This window comes from Mastomys coucha, unplaced genomic scaffold (assembly GCF_008632895.1).
Source record: "Mastomys coucha isolate ucsf_1 unplaced genomic scaffold, UCSF_Mcou_1 pScaffold22, whole genome shotgun sequence".
Lineage (NCBI taxonomy): Eukaryota > Metazoa > Chordata > Mammalia > Rodentia > Muridae > Mastomys > Mastomys coucha.
The window spans coordinates 209,058,368-209,076,850 of NW_022196905.1; the positions used below are offsets into that span (position 1 = coordinate 209,058,368).

The 18,483-nt window shown below is 49.0% G+C and overlaps 1 protein-coding gene across 1 annotated transcript in view; it reads right to left on the reverse strand.

Annotated features, from left to right (window-relative positions):
• Positions 1–12,781, reverse strand: part of Slc25a42 (solute carrier family 25 member 42) — a 28,329-nt gene extending 15,548 nt beyond the window's left edge. Inside the window, exon 1 of the mRNA XM_031340087.1 lies at positions 12,543–12,781. The gene's annotated coding sequence lies outside the window, so the exon portion shown is untranslated. The remainder of the gene's footprint in view (positions 1–12,542) is intronic.
• Between the last annotated feature and the right edge of the window lie 5,702 nt (positions 12,782–18,483).

The window sequence follows — 18,483 nt, forward strand, 5'->3', positions numbered from 1 at the left end:
GCATGGCTCAGGGGAGGAGGTCTGTCTAAGATCTCCCAGTGTGTGTGTGGGGGGGGGCATGGCTCAGGTGTAGAGCATCTGCCTAGAATTCTCCAGTGAAGGATTGGGGCATGGGGTGGGATAATATAAGCCATGGATGGCTCCCCTCACCCCAGTACCCTAAAACCTACAAAAAACCCTAAAAAACAAAAAACAAAAAAACCCAACCCTTCTGTATATGAGGAAGGTTTGGCCTGCCGGGAGGAGGGCAGCAGTGATGGAGACTCCAGATGGTTACTGGGGTGCATGGTTGCTCACTCGCCCGCTACTGAGGTACTTTCCTTTCTTTTCAAAGAAGCTCAGCCAAGCCTAGCGCTGGACTCCAAAGCGGCAGGAGATCTCTTACCTAGGGAGTCCAGCCCTGTCCTAGAAAACCACATGTTCCTTAATTAAGCCTTCACTTATCCCAGAGGGACATCCACAGGGTGGGAGTTGGGGGTGGAAGACATGGGCATCAATTCCCAAACAGCCAGACAGAACAGAACCCTGTCACAGGCAGTGTCTTGAGCAGTTCCGTGCCCTGGATGCAGGCCCTCCCGCACACCAGGAGTCCCTCCCAGCTCATGTCTCAGAGTGAGGACAGAAGTTAGTATCTGGACCACCAGACTGAGGACTGGTTAACCTGCCCCTGCTGCGGGCTCATGCCACAGACTGCCTGGCAGAGGAAAGAGGATGGGGAAACCACACTTGAGGGACTGTAGCCAGGATGCCTGTCCTTGGCATGAGGATACCCCAGCCAGTTGGCTTTCACAAGCCTGGAGAAAGCCAGAGGAAACCACCTCTGAGAGAGGATGAAAGACAAAGCTTGCATGATTTTTAAAATCTTGGGAGCAGGCAATGGCACTTAGTGAGGAGCCAATTTCCTGGCCTATGCAACGTGCTGGTCCCCATCTCCCGTGCTGCCAAATAAATAGCCTGTCACCAGGCACTGGGAGGCTGTTGCAGGAGCGTCAAGTTCAAGGTTTGGGCTCTATATAGCAAGACTTTTTCTCGAGTAATAATAATTACTCTGCCCCCAGTGAGGCACAAGACCAGACCTTGCAGGCAAGGAAGAGAAATAGATGAGCCAGCTGGTGTTCTGGAGCTCCTGTCCCCAGACAAAGCTGGGTGGGATTTGGCTAGACATGCCAGGTCAGGACATGATGTGATTCCTGCGCCCACACTGGGATGTGAGAATTCTGTAGACTGAGCCTCACCATCTGTGAGGCTCTGCTCCCCAGCACCAGCCAGTTAGACCAAGTAGACAGTGACCCATGGTGACTTGAAAGCAAACACGGAAATTGTCTACAAGAGCTGAGGGTGTAGGCAGCTTGCTGAGCAGGCACCAGGCCAAATACAAAGAGCATCGGCACTGAGCATGCTCACAGTCTCCTAAACAACATAGTGCTTATGTCCACACTGTCCCGTATCCTGTCACTCGGGGAGGACACACTCGGGTTGTAAGAAAACAACACTCCACTATACAGAAGGGACCTGCGTTGAGGGTTTGGTGACTGGGGGAGGGAAGAGGGGCAGATGACAATGCTAGAACCAAGGCTTACACATAACAGCAGATGGCAGTGTTGTCAGTCTGTCACTGCAGTCGCAGCTAACAGGCTTTGTTGGGGATCTACTAGTCATTTTTTGTATCCCTCCCCCTTGGTAAGCATTCAGTAGTTACACACTGCCCCAAGCCACCCCCATCCTGTCTTCCTGGATCTATGTTGTCTCCTGTCTCCTCTCCTCAGCCTCTGTTGCTCACGACCTGATGGCCATGGGGACACTGGCTATGTCTTGCCCTTCTCCCAGTGCTGGACAGGTCAGCTGTATTCTCACAATGAGCCCAGGAGAACACAGCACAGGATTTCTGTCAGTGCTTGGGCCTGGGCCTCCTGGTTACTCCTGGTTACAGTAAGGTCAGTTAAGCATCTCCTGGTCAAGTGGCCACTCTGCCACCTCTGTGCTCTGCTCTCTGGGATCACTTTGCTCTGGGGTGGGGTGAGGCCAGATGACTATGGAACAGAAAACACGTTGACCTATATGACCCACATTGGTTTATAGGAATAGATGTATCTTCTATCCTGTTTTTTGTTTGTTGGTTGGTTCCCCCCTCAACCCCCATAAGACAGGGTTTCTCAGTGTAACCAGCCCTGGCTGGCCTGGAACTCACTCTGTAGACTAGGCTGGCCTCAAACTCAGGTGCCTGAAAACAGTCCGGCACTAAGCAACTGCATTTTCCCTAACTGTTCCACTCTGGTAGGTGAGGGATGAGGGAGTAACAGCTCACAGGACAACCATCTGGGAGGTGTCAGGTGAGGAGCACGTGCTTACCACGCAGGAGGCCTTGGGTTCCATCCTCAGCACCCTTTACTATCAGACCTACCTGCCAGGGTAGTGGGAGGGCAACCTGTCACCTGCACCAACCAGTCATCTGTGCCTGAGGGCTGCAGACAGCCTCAACCTGTGTGTGAAGAGGCACCTTCTCAGTGACAGTTTCCAGGCCTACCGTGGGTCCTACAGCCACAGTCATCAGAAACCAATTACCATCTGTCTGCCAATGATAAGGACTGTTTTCTTTTCTAGATCAGTGTTTGGTGCGGCTGGCATGGTGGCTGGTGCCTGCTAATCCTGACTGCCTGCCAGCCTTAAAGACAGACAGGAGCAGCTCACTTTGTGCTCTGGGGACTGTGACTGTCACCCTGGCTAGGAACTCTAAGCACGCCTCACAGTCATGCAGATCTCAAAAGGCCGAGACAACTCTGGTCATAGCACACCTGCCAACCAGCATTTGCAATCTAAGGTGCAAGTTCAAGGACAGCCTGGGTGGGATACATAGCAAGTTCCAAGCCAGCTTGGGTAACATGGCAAGACTGGGTCTCAAAGATGAAAAGTACAGAGAGGAGTAGGGAAGACATTTAGCTCAGTGGGAGATTGTTTGTCTCACATTGCTTGCCTCTGGGTTCCAGATCCACTACTGAAAAGAAAAGAAAAAGAAAAGGGAAAAGGAAAAGAAAGGCCAGTGAGAGACTTGCTGCCAAGCCTGATGATCTCTCCAGTCTCTGGAACCCACCTGAGAACTGAGAACTGACTCCTGCCACGTGGCCTCCCACATCCACCACATGCTGCAGCATGTACACACCCTCCTCAACCACAACAAATAAATAATTGTACGAAGAGTCACTGTCCTCTGCTCTTGCTCACTCAGTCACCAGTGACCCTTGGATATGCTATAAGTCAAGACATTCAAACCCATATGTTGGTTCCCCTTCAGTTATTGCTCCTCACTTCCAAAAGCTCACATTCTCAGCACACCGGGTGCAGAACAGTGATGTGCCTGACCACTCAACACTTACTCAGGGTCAGGTAGTTAAATTACCTAGACATACTCAACTCCACATTTTCATGCTCTGCTCTGTTAAGAACAATTTCTGCATCCTCTGAAGCTCATCCTAAAAATCCCATCCTCCCTGTCCCCAGCATTACCTGTGCCCTGAGTACTCAAGTGACTTCCCTATTCCTTTCTGCTTGATTCCTACTTAGGCTGGGAGGGAGGGGTCCAGGAAGGCCACGGCTTAGCAACACCTGCATGGTGCTTTAGCCTTCCCAGCCCTGTTCCTGCATTTGTGCATGTCTCTATTGCCCCCCAATGCAGCTCTTCATCATGTTAACCCTTCCCCAAATAGGGGCAGATCATATTGCTGCTGTGACAAGACAGAGGCCACATGTGACCTCTCTATACTTGATTCCCTATCCGTCACTATATTCCTGGGCAGGTGATGTGTGCTGCAGGTATGCTCCCTAACAAGGAAGCAGGCAGGACTCAGACCCTTTCACAACCAATGGACCAAATGGGCCATGCACCTTCCCAGCCCAATGCTCCCCTACCATCTTCCTGCTTGTTTGTTTATGAGACAGGTCTTACTGTGTAGCCCTGGCTGGCCCTGAACTCAGAGATCCTCCTGCCTCTGCTCCCCAGCACTGGGCCTGAGGAAATGTGCCTCCGTTGCCAAGCTTTTGAGAAGGGGTCTTATGTGTGGCCCTCAATGTGACTATCTAATTGGAGATGGCTGTGAGCTCCTGATTCTTCTCTTTCACACCCTGAGTGCTGGGAGGACACTTTTAACTGCTCCCTGCCATGTTTAAGTGATGTCTGCTCTGGGGAAAGGCCTGGGAGGCAGTAGATCGTCCTCCCACCATGCTGGGGGCTGGGAACTGGGACAGTTTCCCTCAGGGTGAGATGAGGGGACCAGGGGCTGCAGAGGAGGATGCAGTGGCTGAGGGTCAGGTCTTTATGGTCCACCCCTGCACTGAACTGCAGGGCATTTCCAAGGCAGTGGTCACAGGATCCAGGAATGCTTTGAGCAGGATTCCAAACACCAGCCTCGACTTGCTGCTGAGAGCTGCAAGTTTGGTACACCCACCAACTCTGCAGAAAAGAAAGCCATACCTGAGCAAACCATGAGTGGTCATCTGTGTCCTAGGTCCCAAACCAATACTGTGACCTAGTGAGCTCAGGCCTGACACCACAGCTACTCAAAGGGCTATAGTAGGAAGATCAAGTACAAAGCTGGACAGACAGCTCTGAGGTTAAGAGCACTAGTTGTCCTTGATATCTGGGGTTTAACTCCTAACAACCGCATGGTACCTCACAACCATCTGCAGTTCCAGTATATCTGATACCAGGTTCTGACCTCTGCTGCACTGTGGGAGGTGCACAAACATAGGTGTAAGCAAAGCATCCATACAAAAAATAAGAGTTCAAGGCCAGCCTGGGCTACAGTGTGAGACTCATAGCTCATACATAGCTCAATGGGAGAGCACTTGCCTAACACATACAGTACCCTGGGTTCCACCCACAACCACAGAAACAAAGGCAAGAGGTCTATGGGGGAAGCCGGGCATGGCAGCACACACCTGGGATCCTAGCTTTGGGAAGGTTGAGGCAGGAGGATATCAGATTCAATGGTAGCCTAGTCTACATGGTGGAAACTTTGTCATAAAGGAAAGAAAGAAGGAAGCAGGGGGCGGGGGAAGAACGTGAGAAAGAAAAGGAAGGAAAAAGAGAGACAGAGATACCAAGATTTATGGAGCCGCATGGGATTCTGGAAGTCCTCAGCATTATGCAACTAGCTCATTCTCTGACTGAAGAATGTGTGTTTGTCTGTTTTGAGACAGGATTTCAAGTAGCCCAGGCTGGCCTCCAGCCAGGTACATAGAAGAGGATGGCATTAAATTCCTGATCCTCCTGCCTTAGCCTTGGGAGGCTGGGATGCTGAGTGCTAGAGTCTCACGTCCAGATGTTTTTGATGGCTTTTTAAAAACAAGGTCTCCCCATGTGGGCCAAGCTGACCTTGAATCTCTGGACTTCTCTTGCCTACCCCCTTTTCAGAGTCATACAATTGTTTTCCCTTGGCTGGCTGAGCCCAGTGTTTCTGTCAGCAGGATGGCTTGTGAGAGGAACAGCCATCAAACCTCCATCCACTGTGGGTAGCTCAGTAGGCTTTGTCCACACTCCTGCATTCACTCCCAGTAGCAGCCATCACCAACTACCGCATCTCAGGTGGTAAATCAGAACAGTAAAACTTTCTTTTGTGCCTTCTGAGACAAGGTCTTGCTAGATAGTCCTGCTTAGACTTAATCTCAGGGTCGCACTAGCCTCTGCTTCCCAAGTGCTGGCTTGCAACACAGAGAAAGCTTAATAGCCATCAATGAAACAACAGAACAAAGGACTGTGGTAAAGTGGTGTCCTTCTCTGCTCCCCCCACAAAACAAAAGCCTCTGGGATGTGAGCATGGCTGCAGATAGTCGCAGCAAAAGGTGCCTCAGTAAGAAAACAGATGTCCAACAGGCACATTTAAAAATAGCATAATGACTGGGAGACTTAAGAGGGACAACTTCTCTACCCTGTTACTTGTTACTTTTTAAAATATAATTTCTTTCTTCTCACACCACATGATACTTTTCTTTCCTTTTTATTTTATCTATCTATCTATCTATCTATCTATCTATCTATCCATCTATCTAGCTATCTGTTCATCTAGCTAGCTAGCTAACTATTGATCTATCTATCTATCTTTCATACAGGATCTTTTTTTTTTTTTCTTTTTTGAGACAAAAGCTGTGTAGCCCTGGTTGTCCTAAAACTAATTCAATAGACCAGGCTGGCCTTAAACTAATAGACATCCACCAGTCTCTGCCTCTCCAGTGCTGAGATTAAAGGTGTGTACCATCATGTCTGATTTTTGTTTTTCTTTCTTTCTCTTTCTTTCTTCCTTCATTCCTTCCTTCCTTTCATTCTTTTTGTTGTTGTTCTTGTTTGTTTATTTTGTGTTTGTTCTTGACAATGTAGCCCAGGCTAGTCTGGAACTTTCTATCTTCCTGCCACAGTATTCTGGAATTACAGACATATGGCATCAGAGACTCTTACTTCTTAGGCATTTAATACTTAAAATTAAAAATGCATTTCTGGGGCTAGAGAACTGGTTCAGTGGTTAAGGGCACCGACTTCTCTTTCAGAGGACACAGTTTCCATTCCCAGCATCCACATGGCAGCTCACAACCATCTGTTCACCACAACTCCACTTCCAGGGAATCTGATACCTTCTTCTGGTCTCTCCTGGCACTAGGCACTCGAGGTGCATAGACACATGCAGGCAAAAACCTCATAGACATAAACCAAAAATAAAATATCTTTTAAAAAAACCTTTTGACTGCATCAACTTGTCCTTTAGACAGTCTCACTACTTTGCTACAGCCGGTCCGGAACTCTCCACGTAGACAAGGCTGGCCTCAAATGCATGGAGATCTGACTGCCTCTGCCTCCTGGGAGCTGGGAATAAGGTCTGGTTGCAGAGGCCTTTATCCATTAAGTCACTTCACTAGCTTTCAAAGAAATGGATATTTTGTAGCTGGCTGGTAGTGGCACACTCCTTAATCCAGCATTCAGGAGGTAGAGGCAGGCAGGTGAATATCTGAATTCTAGACCAGTCTGGTCTACAGAATGAGTTCTAGAATGAAACCCTGTCTCACAAACAAACAAACAGATAAGAAATGGGGGTGGAAGCATAGCTCCCTGGTAAAATGCTTGCCTAGTGGCCACCAATCCTTGGCTTTCATTCCAGCATCAAAACAACAGGTAGATAGTTCTTGTGTGTGTGTGCACGGGCATGTGTACAGCATGCATGCATGTTTGTGTGGGGTGTCTGCGTGTGTGTGTGTCTATGTGCATACATGCATTCACTGACATGTGTGTGTCCTTATCAGGTGCCTCCCTCAGTCACTCTTCACCCAGAACTTGGCAGGCAGAGGCAGGAGAAATTAGACATTAAAGCCAATTTCAACTACATAGGTAGTTCAAGGTCAGCCTGCGCTATATGAGACACTGCCTCAGGCTGTCTCAAAAACAAATCAATAAGGGCTTGGTGTAGTTAAGCATGACTTTATTCCCAGCTGCCAGGAGGCAGAGGCGGTCAGATCTCCATGCATTTGAGGCCAGCCTCGCCTATGTGGAGAGCTCCAGGTCAGCATGTTTGTGTATCACTTGTACCTGAGGAAGCAAGAAGATAGTGTCAAATCCCGAGGAACTGGAGTTACAGATGGTTGTGAGCCACCATTTGGGTGCTGGGAATTGAACCTGGGTCCTCTAGAAGAGCAACAGGTGCTCTTAATAGCTCATCTCGCTCTAGTCCAGCGGTTCTCAGCTAGTGGCTCATGACTCCTTTGGGGATATTTACATTACAGTCCATAACAGTAGCAAAATTACACTTATGAAGCAGCAACAACACGAGGGACTGTTGTGTTAGAGGGTTGCAGCCCTCTAACACGGTATTTCTCCCATTGGCTTAGAGCTTGACATGGTAAACTGGGCTGGGGGGCCAGCAAGCCCCAGGTCTCAACCTCCCTCCCTGGAGTTCTAGACTTTTCTCTTAAATAGGTTCTATGGCTTGAACTGAGGTCCTCACGTTTGCACAACAAGCACTGTAGTCAGCCATCTTCCCGGGCTCACTGTTGTTTTTCTTGGGGTGTCTTATCCTAAAATATCAAGACCCAAGAATTGGAGTACTATTCAGGGTCAGAGTGCTTGGCAAATATAGGTGCTTTTCATCTTCTGTGTTAAGGGGGAAACCAATTCCAGCACCCACACCCCAGAACAACAGGTCACGCCCTGACTCCTCTCCATGTTGCAGAGAGGGACTGTGAGATGCCCTGACCTTTCACCTTACTGTGGAAGAGGACCCAAAGTCTGTTGTGAGGCCTGCTTCCTGAGCCAGGACATTGAAGGGGACGGATCAAAGGCTTTCAGCATTGCTGCTAACCTGTCACAGGGGCAGGCCTGAGCCCTTAATCCTGTCTGAACTGGCTACTGAAGGAAGCGGGCCTTCTCCCTTCTCCCTGAGAGAACAATGGCCTGGCCCTGGCAGCTGAACTTAATCATGAAGACAGGGGGTACTGAGGAGCTGTACAGCTGGGGTCGGACCCACCCATGCACATTCCCACTGGCTGCTCTAGAGGCAACAGCTTAAAGAGCCACCAATGAGGGACCTGCTATTCTTCTGGCCTCATTGCAGCAAGAGCCTATGCAGATCCCATAGTTAGCTATAATCTTGCTATTTATTTATTTATTTATTTATTTATTTATTTATTTATATGAGTACACTGTAGCTGTCTTCAGACACACCAGGGAAGTCTTATGACGAACAACATTTAATTGGGGCCAGGTTATAGGTTCAGAGGTTCAGTCCATTATCATCAAGACAGGAGCATGGCAGCATCCAGGCAGGCCTGGGGCTGGAGGAGCTAGAGTTCTACCTCTTCATCCAAAGGCAGACAGGAGAAAACTGGCTTCCTGGCATCTAGGGCAAGGGTCCCCACCCCCAAGCCCTCGTTTTTTCCAGACAGGGTTTCTCTGTGTAGCCCTGGCTGTCCTGGAACTCACTCTGTAGAACAGGCTGGCCTCGAACTCAGAAATCTGCCTGCCTCTGCCTCCCAAGTGCTGGGATTAAAGGCATGCGCCACCAGTGCCCGGCTAGGGCAAAGGTCTTAAAGCCCACACTCACAGTGACACACTTCCTCTAACAAGGTGACACCTCCAAATAGTTCACTCACTGAACCAAGCATATTTAAACCACCACAGCCACCATATGGTTGCTGGGAATTGAACTCAGGACCTATGGAAGAGCAGTCAGTGCTCTTAACTGCTGAGCCATCTCTCCAGACCAATCTTTGCTATTTTTTAATATCTGGGCTTTTGTTTTTGTTTTTGTTTTTTTAATTTGCTTGACACAGGGTCTCAAGTAACCCAAAAAGACCTTGAACTTTCTGTATAGCTAACGATGACTTTCAACTCTTATACTCCTGTCTCCTCCTCCTAAATGCTACGATGGTAGTGGCCATAAAACAGGCACTTCTGGGGAGTTTTGGTTATTTCATTTTATTGAAACAAGGTCTTACTGTGGAGTCCAAGCTGGCTTCAATATTGTCTCAGCTTCCCTCATCTGGGACTGCAAGCCTTACCACTATACTCATGTGATTATTGTTTTGTTCTAATAGGGTCTTGCTATGTATTGCAGGCTGGCCTTGAACTCATTACCCTCTAGCCTCAGTCTCCCTGGTACTAGGATGAAAGGAGTACACAGCATGCCAATATTGATTTATTGGAAATAGTCTTACTATGTAGCCTTGGTTTTTCTAAAACTCACTATATAGACCAGGCTAGCCTTAAACTCACAAAGATCCCCCTGCCTCTATCTTCCAAGGGCTAGAATTAAATGCACCATTGGTAGCATATACTGATTTTATTAAACTACCTGTATCACTTATATCATCAAAATCTAATTTTATGTACACATGCTATATATGTGTATATAAAAGAATGTGACTTGGGAGGCAGAGGCAGGTGGATTTCTGAGTTCGAGGCCAGCCTGGTCTACAGAGTGAGTTGTTCCAGGACAGCCAGGGCTACACAGAGAAACCCTGTCTCGAAAAACCAAAAAAAAAAAAAAAAAAAAAAAAAAAAAAAAAAAAAAAAAAAAAAAGAATGTGTACAGAGGAGCTGAGCAGAGGTTCAGCAGGTAAGAGCTGCAGGCAAGTGTGAAAACCCAAGTTCAAGTCTCCAGCACCCATGTAAAAAGGCAGGCATGGTTGCTGGAGCAACACCAAACATCCTTCCCTGGCCTCTGTGTGTTTGTGGACCTTATTCATATACACTAAACTCATAGACATTCATATATGCACACAGCTCATATAAATAACCATATATACATATACATACTTTACACCTATATTATAATTTTCTTTTCCAAGGCTGGGGTGAAACCCAAGACTTTCAAAATACGAAGGAAGTATTCTACTACTGAGCTGTACCCCATGACCTTGCTTGAAATCAAATGGAAAGTCCCAAAGGCTACAGTTTCCACAGGAGAAGCTGAAGGTGACATGACCAGGAGGAACATTCCGGCACTATCCTCAGTGAAGGGAGAGACCACAGAGAGTGACAGCACCGGGCCAGCCTCACAGGAAATAAGACCTTTATTGATTTTCCACAACAAAGCCACTGTCCTCCTACACACATGGAAATTAGACTCAGGAGAACTAAAAAACTGCCAGAAAAATCTTTCTTTCCCAATTCAGGGCCCCACCTTTCTGCACTGAAGCTTTAAGCAGTTGAAACATTAGCCCTCCCAACTCTGAGAAGTATTTCCTTACTGTTGAACAGCAGCAAGGAGCTTGGGCAGGTCATGGAGAAGGCCTGATCTGACCGCAACTAACAGTGCCCCAGATGTTCAGCAGCTCCCCCTCCCACCCCCGCCTGCCTCCACACCCGCCAAAGCCTGGAGACACAAGCTCAGGCAGCCACCTAGGGGCTGTCCCTTCCAGCTAAGCATTTCCGGATTCAATCAGTCACGACTTGGGAGAAATGCCTAGGAATGGGGTGGGGTATGGTGGGAGCTCCCTGCCTCCACTAACGCCAGAGAAACAGCAGCAACCAGTCTTTGACAGGAGGTGGCTCACAGACAGGGTGAATTGCTCTGAGCATCAGGCTGATGGGATTATTCTAAGTCCAGAAATGACTCGAAAGCTGTCCAGCCTTGGGTTTTTTATTTGTTATTGGTCTTTGAGACAGGGTCTCTGTGTCGCCCAGGCTGGGCATGAGCTCCAGAGCCCCCTGCTTTCACTGCCAGGTGCTGAGATGACAAGGGTGTCTCCCCATACCTGCTTTATGTGGTGCTAGGAATGGAACCCCCAACTTCAAACAAGCACTCTACCAACTCAGCTCCAGTCTATGCACTGTTTATCCAGTGTTAACAGTCTATGCACTGTTAGTTTTCTTTCTTTTCTTTTTATGAAACAAGGTCTTAAAGAGCCCAGGCTACCTCAAATTCACTATGTGTGTAGCCAAGGTAACCTTGAACTTCTGATCCTACCTCTACCTATCCAGTGCTGGGATAACCTATAAATACCATCATGTTGTGATTTTATATGCATATGCATATACATACATACATATATACACACATATATATAGTGTACATGCATATATATACATATATACATATATGTGTGTATATATATACATATACATGTATATGTATATATATATATATATATATATATATATATATATATAGAGAGAGAGAGAGAGAGAGAGAGAGAGAGAGAGAAAGAGAGTGTGTGTGTGTGTGTTCATGCGTGCGCCACAGAGCCCATGTAGAGATCAGAGGACAACTTTTGGCAGTCAGTTCCCAAAAACTCAGTTTGCTGGGCCATCTCACCTGCATCCTTCAAGAGTTCAAGGACAACCTGGGTTACACCACAAGATCTTGACTCCAAAACCAATCAATCGATAAATACAATAAAATGAGATATTAGAAATAAATTTAAAAGTCCCGTTAAAACAATACAGACCAGGTGGCAGCGCACACCTTTAATTCTGGCACTTGGGAGGCAGAGGCAGGGAGATCTCTGAGTTCCAGACCAGCTGGCTCTACACAGTGAAACTCCGTCTCCAAAACCAAACCAACCCACGCACAACTAACTACACAGGAGACGAAAAGAAAAAAAAAATTTTAAAAACACAAGTTAGGTGGACTTTGCTTTGGGAGTGAAGCGATGGGGAGAATGCGGCACGCAGGTGCACGTGTGTAGCAGAGAGCAGCGGCAGCCGAATGGCACCCGAAGCTTGCACCCGAAACGTCCACCCGGGTTCCGAAGGAGGGACACGCAGCGGGCAGGGGAAGATCAGGTCAGGGAGGCACGCATGTTGGGTGCGTAAGCGGCCACCTCGGCCTCACAGAGGTTGTCATTCGCAGGGCAGTTCGGTGTGAAATCAGGGTTCGGCCTGGCCGTGGGGACCCCGAGGACGCGCGAAACACAGGGCGTGTGAGGGGATCTGTCACCTCTCCACGCTCGCGACACTGCTGTCACAACGAAACGGCCCCATGTCGCGCTTCCTCCCAGCCAGGGCCGCGAGAACCCCGCCACCCCGCGTCGCCCCGTGGCGCCTGCGCTCCTTGGGTCGCGCTCACCTGCCCGGACGCGTCGCCGCCGCTGCCGCTGCCGCTACTGCCACAGCCGCCGCAGCCCCGCCTCGCGCGGACCCGAAGCTCGAGGTCCGGGAGGGGCCCAGGCCCTGCCGCCATTGGCCACGCCCTGGCCAATCAGCGCTGGAGACGGCAAGAATTGGCAGGCATGACGCAGACGGGCATCCTTCCTGACCAATCGCTAAAGGAAGGGGCGAGGCTACGTGGAGGGGCAGCCCTGGGTCTTTCGAGCGTTCCACACCGGGTACAAGGCGGAGAGGCCTGATGGGGAGGCGTGCAAGAATTGGAACCCGCGGAGAATGGGCAGAGCTCCCGGCCAATTGCCAAGGGGCATAGGCGGAGCTAAGAGGAGAGGCGGCTCTTGGTCTCTGAGAGTTCGGGGCACAAGCGGACAGAAACGAGGATTGGATTCTGCAGAAAACAAGCAACGCTTTTGGCCAATAACTGAAGGGAGGGGCGGGGCCTGGAGACAGCCCTCTTGGCCAATCGCTGAGGAGCAAGGTCAGAACCCGGAGTAAGCTGGAGCGCTGGGCAAGGGCGAAGCTCGAGGATCGGAGGGTGTAGCCCGAAGGGCGACGATGATTGACTGCAACACTAAAGATGTACAGATCCTGCGGCCAATCGCAGCAGCCGTAGGCGGTGCATCTTCCAGGGGTGGGCGCGCCAGGTGCAGACCATAACGATCCTGTCTGCCCTGGATGATCTAGTGTGTTCGGCGCAGACTCCTCAGGTTCCCACGGCGCGCAAGTAGCTTTACTCTTCCCTGAACTTAGACCTTGACAGTTGACGGACTCTTGGTTAATTCTCAGCCCGTCCCTCCCTTACTGTCCCCCCTGCAGATGACACAAAGGGCAGAAACTCAGATCACTCAGCCTTCCTCTGCTACTCGAGCTCTTGTGCAAAACGTGGGAAGCAAAATTGCAATCCTGCTGACGCGATCTGACTTTCTGAAAGTGACGTCTCTGGGTCCAAGCTTTATCCTTCACGAGATCTTATGACATTCCTGTGGAACCTGTCCCTGCTAACTAACTAACTGGTGAATTAACCGAACAATAAACACAACCACAGGTCAAAGGGAACACAGGAACACAGAGAGGTCAAGCTCTTTAACCAAGATTACAGAGCACTTCAGCTATTCAATGTGTATGTTGAAGCTCTGAACTCCTTAAAAGGGAAGTAAGACAGTGGGGAACGGAGTGACCTGAGTTACTCAGCCTGCTCAAGCCTTGGGCAGAGCAATCCTTAGGCTCAATAGGCACAGTAATACTTAGGCTCAATCTTGCTTCCCCACCCCTTTGTGGAAACAGAACAAAGGAGCCAGCAAAATGGCTCAATGGGTAAGTGTTAATCCCACAGATTCTAGGAGAAAGACCACTGACTCAAATCATGGCCAAGAAAATTAAACCAAGCAATTAGTTAAAGCAAGCTTTTTAATTTGTGTACATGGGTTGTCTCTCCCTAAAAACTGGGTTTATGACATCAATCAGCATTGAACGTGGGGAAGATACATTTGTTTAATTTTTGGTGTTTTTTTTTGTTTTATTTTTTGTTTTTGTTTTTGTTTTTGTGTTTTGAGACAGTGTCTCATTATGTAGCCCTGGTTGTCCTGGAACTCACTATGTAGACTAGACTGACCTTGAACACACAGAGATCTACCTTCTTCTGCCTCCCAAATGCAGGGGTTAAAGGAGGATGCCACCAGCTAGGTTGGACAATTATGTTTTATAACTCAGGGTAGGGGGTTTCCAAATGGAGGATTTGGCAGGCAAATAGGGTTACAGACACAGAACACAAGGGTGACAAGTTGGTCACAATACCCACCGGAAACAGACATGGTTGCAAGGTGGTCATAACAGGGTAATCGCAACAACCTTTTGAAGCTAAGACATGGTTGTCATTTTCTGGAACAGGTAGTACAGAAAGAACCATTTGTAGTTAAGGTTACAAGTGGGACATAATCCAAGTCCTGAGAAACAGAGATGTAATAATAAGCAGGAACGAGCCTGGTTTGTCCTTACTATAAGATGGCTTTCAAGCCCAAGATGGAAGCAGCCTGGTTCTTCATAAAGGCACTGACCTGGCCACCAACTGCAATGACCTGAATTTAATATCCTAGCCCATATGGTGGAAAGAGAAAACAGAGTCTCAAAGTTGTCTTTTGACTTCTCCACACCCATGCCATGGCATGTTCATGCCCAAGGCCCTGCCTCTCTGTGGAGCAGAGGATCATGAGCAGGCTTTGCAGTTGCGCACAGCTGAGGGACATACACCATCCTATGCTCCTTGTCCCCAGAACCATCTCCTCTCTGACTTCCCAATAACATTTCATTAACCTTCCAGACATCAAGAAGACAGAAATGAACTCTTATTTCCCACGTGTTTGGGTGGGGCTAGTGGAGATCAAGTTTAGCAGCCGAGGTTCTTGAGAGGAAGCCAGGCTAAGCTTAATATTACGGATTCAGGTTTCAGGGCTGTGTAAAGCCCTGAACTCTTCATCCGCAATGTTAAAATGGGCAGGCTCACGTCATGCAAGCCACTATCTGCAGGCCACCGTGGGACTCCCCATAGACGAATTCACTGTAAACTTCCTGGCAAGAATGAAGACATTCTAAAGAGATGACTCAGAGGTTAAGACCGTTCTGTTCTTGCAGAGAACCCCACATGGCAGCTCACAACTGTCTGAAACTCCAGTTCCAGAGGATCTAATGTCCTCTTCTGGCCTCCACAGGCACCTGCACACACACGGTGCACATACATTCATGTGGGGATACATACATACACAAAGGAGACGTCTTTGCCCTTCCCTTACCTATCAGAATATTTAAACAAGGGCCTCCAAGACATTAGAATTTCCCCAGGGGCCAGGTGGTGATGACTCATGCCTTTAATCCCAGGACTGGAGAGGCAAAGGCAGGCAGATGTCTATGAGTCTGAAGCGAGCCCGGTCTACAAAGTGAGTTCCAGAACAGCCAAGGCTATACAGATATAGAGAAATCTTGCCCCTCACCCTGACATCCACACAAAAAGAATTTCCCCAGGAACCTAAGCCTGGTGCAACCAACATTGAAACTTAACTTGTCTCTGGTAAAGATTCCACACAGTTCCAACATACTGTCAGACTTCAGGAGAGACTGAAGCTGAGCCAGCAATGGGGCTCAGGACTATCGTCTGGAGAGGACCACTGAGCTGTTTACAGCTCTTGCCTTCTGTTCAGATATGAACCTTGGGCTTGTGAGAATATAGCTCAGCTAATCAAGGGGTGTTGCCTCTAAGACTGACAACCTGAGTTCAATCCCTGGGCCCCACACGGTAGAAGGAGAGAACTGACTCCTGAAAGTTGTCCTCTGACCACCCCTGCCCCCACATAAGCTGTGTTGTGTGAGGTGTATACTCACAATACATTGAATACATACATAAATAAGTGTGATCAGAATGTAATCGTTCACCTTGTATCAGGACCCTGAAACTGGACTTGGGCGTCAGCAGACCTCTTTACTTACCCTCTTCACAGTGCAGCAGCCCCTCACCCTGCCTGTTTGTCAGGGTGTGCACCCCTGTGCAGAGGTCAGAAAAGGAAGCTAGTGTCATGCTGTAGAGCTCGCCACCTTTTCCTGACTCTGGATCTCAAAGCTGTTCTGACAGCCAGTGAGCCCCCAACATCCTCTTGTTTCCACTCACCCAGCCCGGCCTTACAATTACAATCACGTGCAGCCAGCCCAGCTTTTTCATGTGGGTGCTGGGACTAGGGATCGGGAGCCTTATGCTTGTATAGCATAGCATAGCAAGCCATCTCTTAACACCAGTCCATCTCACACAGCCTTTGATGAGACAGGGTATCACTGTGGAGCCCTGGCTGGCCTAGAGCTCATCATATATATAGACCAGGTTTGCCAGAAATTCAAGGAGACCCACTCGCCTCTACTTCCCCAGACTAAGATTGAAAGGCCTGCACTGCCATGCTAGGCCTCCCGTGTTTAAGTTCTGACACGGGATCTCATGTAGCTTCCACTGGACTCAACTTGTGTAGCCAAGGATGATCTTGAATTCCTCATTCTCCTGCCTCCTCCTCCTGAGTGCTGAGATGACAGCTGTATGCCACCATGTCTGCTCTATGTGGTACTGGGAATGGAATCCAGGATGTCACACATGCTAGGCGAGCACCGGTCCAACAGAGCCTGGAAGTGCCAAATGAGGAATGGGCCTGAGACCTACTTGTGTCTTTAACTGGACCACTGGGGATGAATGGCTCAGCCTGACTTGTTATGGCCGCCAGAGGCCAGGCTCCAACCCTAACAGCTCCAGCAACAATAGGGTCAGATGGCCAAGCAAAGAGGATGATATCCCTACCCAGAGAACAGAGAGCCTCCCTGTGGTCCTACCAGGCTTTGAGGGAGAGGGAGGGAAAGAGGAGGGAGGGCTGAGGGACGGAGAGAGGGAGGGAAGAAGGAAAGCTCCCAGGAGGCCTCATGGCTCCCTACTAATGCCAAGTGAGGCAAGGGTCAGGCAGTGGTCCAGCACTGAACTGCCTCTGCCAGTGGTGCCAGAGGCACCAGCAGGGTCTGGCATGGCAGCAGCAACAGCTGACACTCCATTATGGCCCCACAATGTAGAGCACTTGACAGGGCTCCCAGCCTCTCTGCATGCTTGGACCCAGCCAAGACACTGTCTCCACTCCCCTCAATTTCCTCTCCCTCTGGGAATGCCCCCTGGGGGCATGTCTTCAGTCCACTGTTGGCCAGGGCCCAGGATCAACTGAAGCCAAAATGTTACCTGCCCAAGGCTAGAGAAGGCAAGCTTGGCAAAAGAAGGTGGGACAGGTGGGAAACCCAGAGTGTCAGTTCAGTGTGGCCTTTGAAATAGGTGCAAGTCTTTGTCTCATCTGGAAGATGGCAGTGTGTGTGTGTGTGTGTGTGTGTGTGTGTGTGTGTGTGTGTGTGAGATTCATGGCCCTGGAGTCTCAGAGATTTGTCAACAACGAAAAGGCGGTAATGGCCAAGCATAGTGGGGAATGCTTGGGATCCAAGCACTCTGGAGGCAGAAGCAGGTGGATCTCTGAATTCAAAGCCAACCTGGTTTACAGAGTGAGTTCCAGCAAAGACAAAGAAACCCTATCTCAAACAAACAAACGAACAAACAGAAAACCAAAACCAAACCTCAAACAATCAAACAAAACTAAAGCCAGTGGCTGAGAGCACATACAGCTCTCCCAACAGCATACTCCAGTTCAGTTCCCAGCACACACAGACTGTATCTCCAGCTACACAGGATCTGATGCTTTTGGCCTCCACGAGTGTCTGCACACTGAATGAAAAGAGAAAGAAAGAAAGAAAAAGAGAGAAAGAGAGAGAGAAAGACAGACAGACAGACAGACAGACAGACAGACATGACTCCTCCCAGGCATGGTGGAGGAGAGGGTTTGTAGATATGAAGGAGAATGTAGCCGGCACACAGACATCTGGGAGAGTCCAGAGTGACTGTGACCCTAAGCCCGGCCAGGTGAGCAGAGGGGGAAGGAAACAAGAAAGGAGCCCCTCCCCCAACAAGGATGGCCCAGTTATGTAATGGCCGAGTTATATAGTGACCAGGAGCTTGGTGGGGAGGGAATCACACCCCAATGCCTGGGCCACAGAGTTCAGGGTAGGGAGTGGGGTATACCAACCAGGAGGGCCCTATACTGTAACAGATTGGAACTGAGGGATGCTGGGAGAATCTGGTGGCCAGTGTCTGCTTTGATATGTTAATGGGCTTGAGACCTAACAATCACATATGCCCATAATTAAAAATAATAAAAATACTACTTTAAAAATTAAAATAAATCCAAAGCTTGGGAGGCAGAGGCAGGTGGATTTCTGTGAGTTTGGGCTATCCTGGTCTATATAGCAAGTCTCAGGCCAGCCGGGGCTACATGGTGAGACTCTGCTTCAAT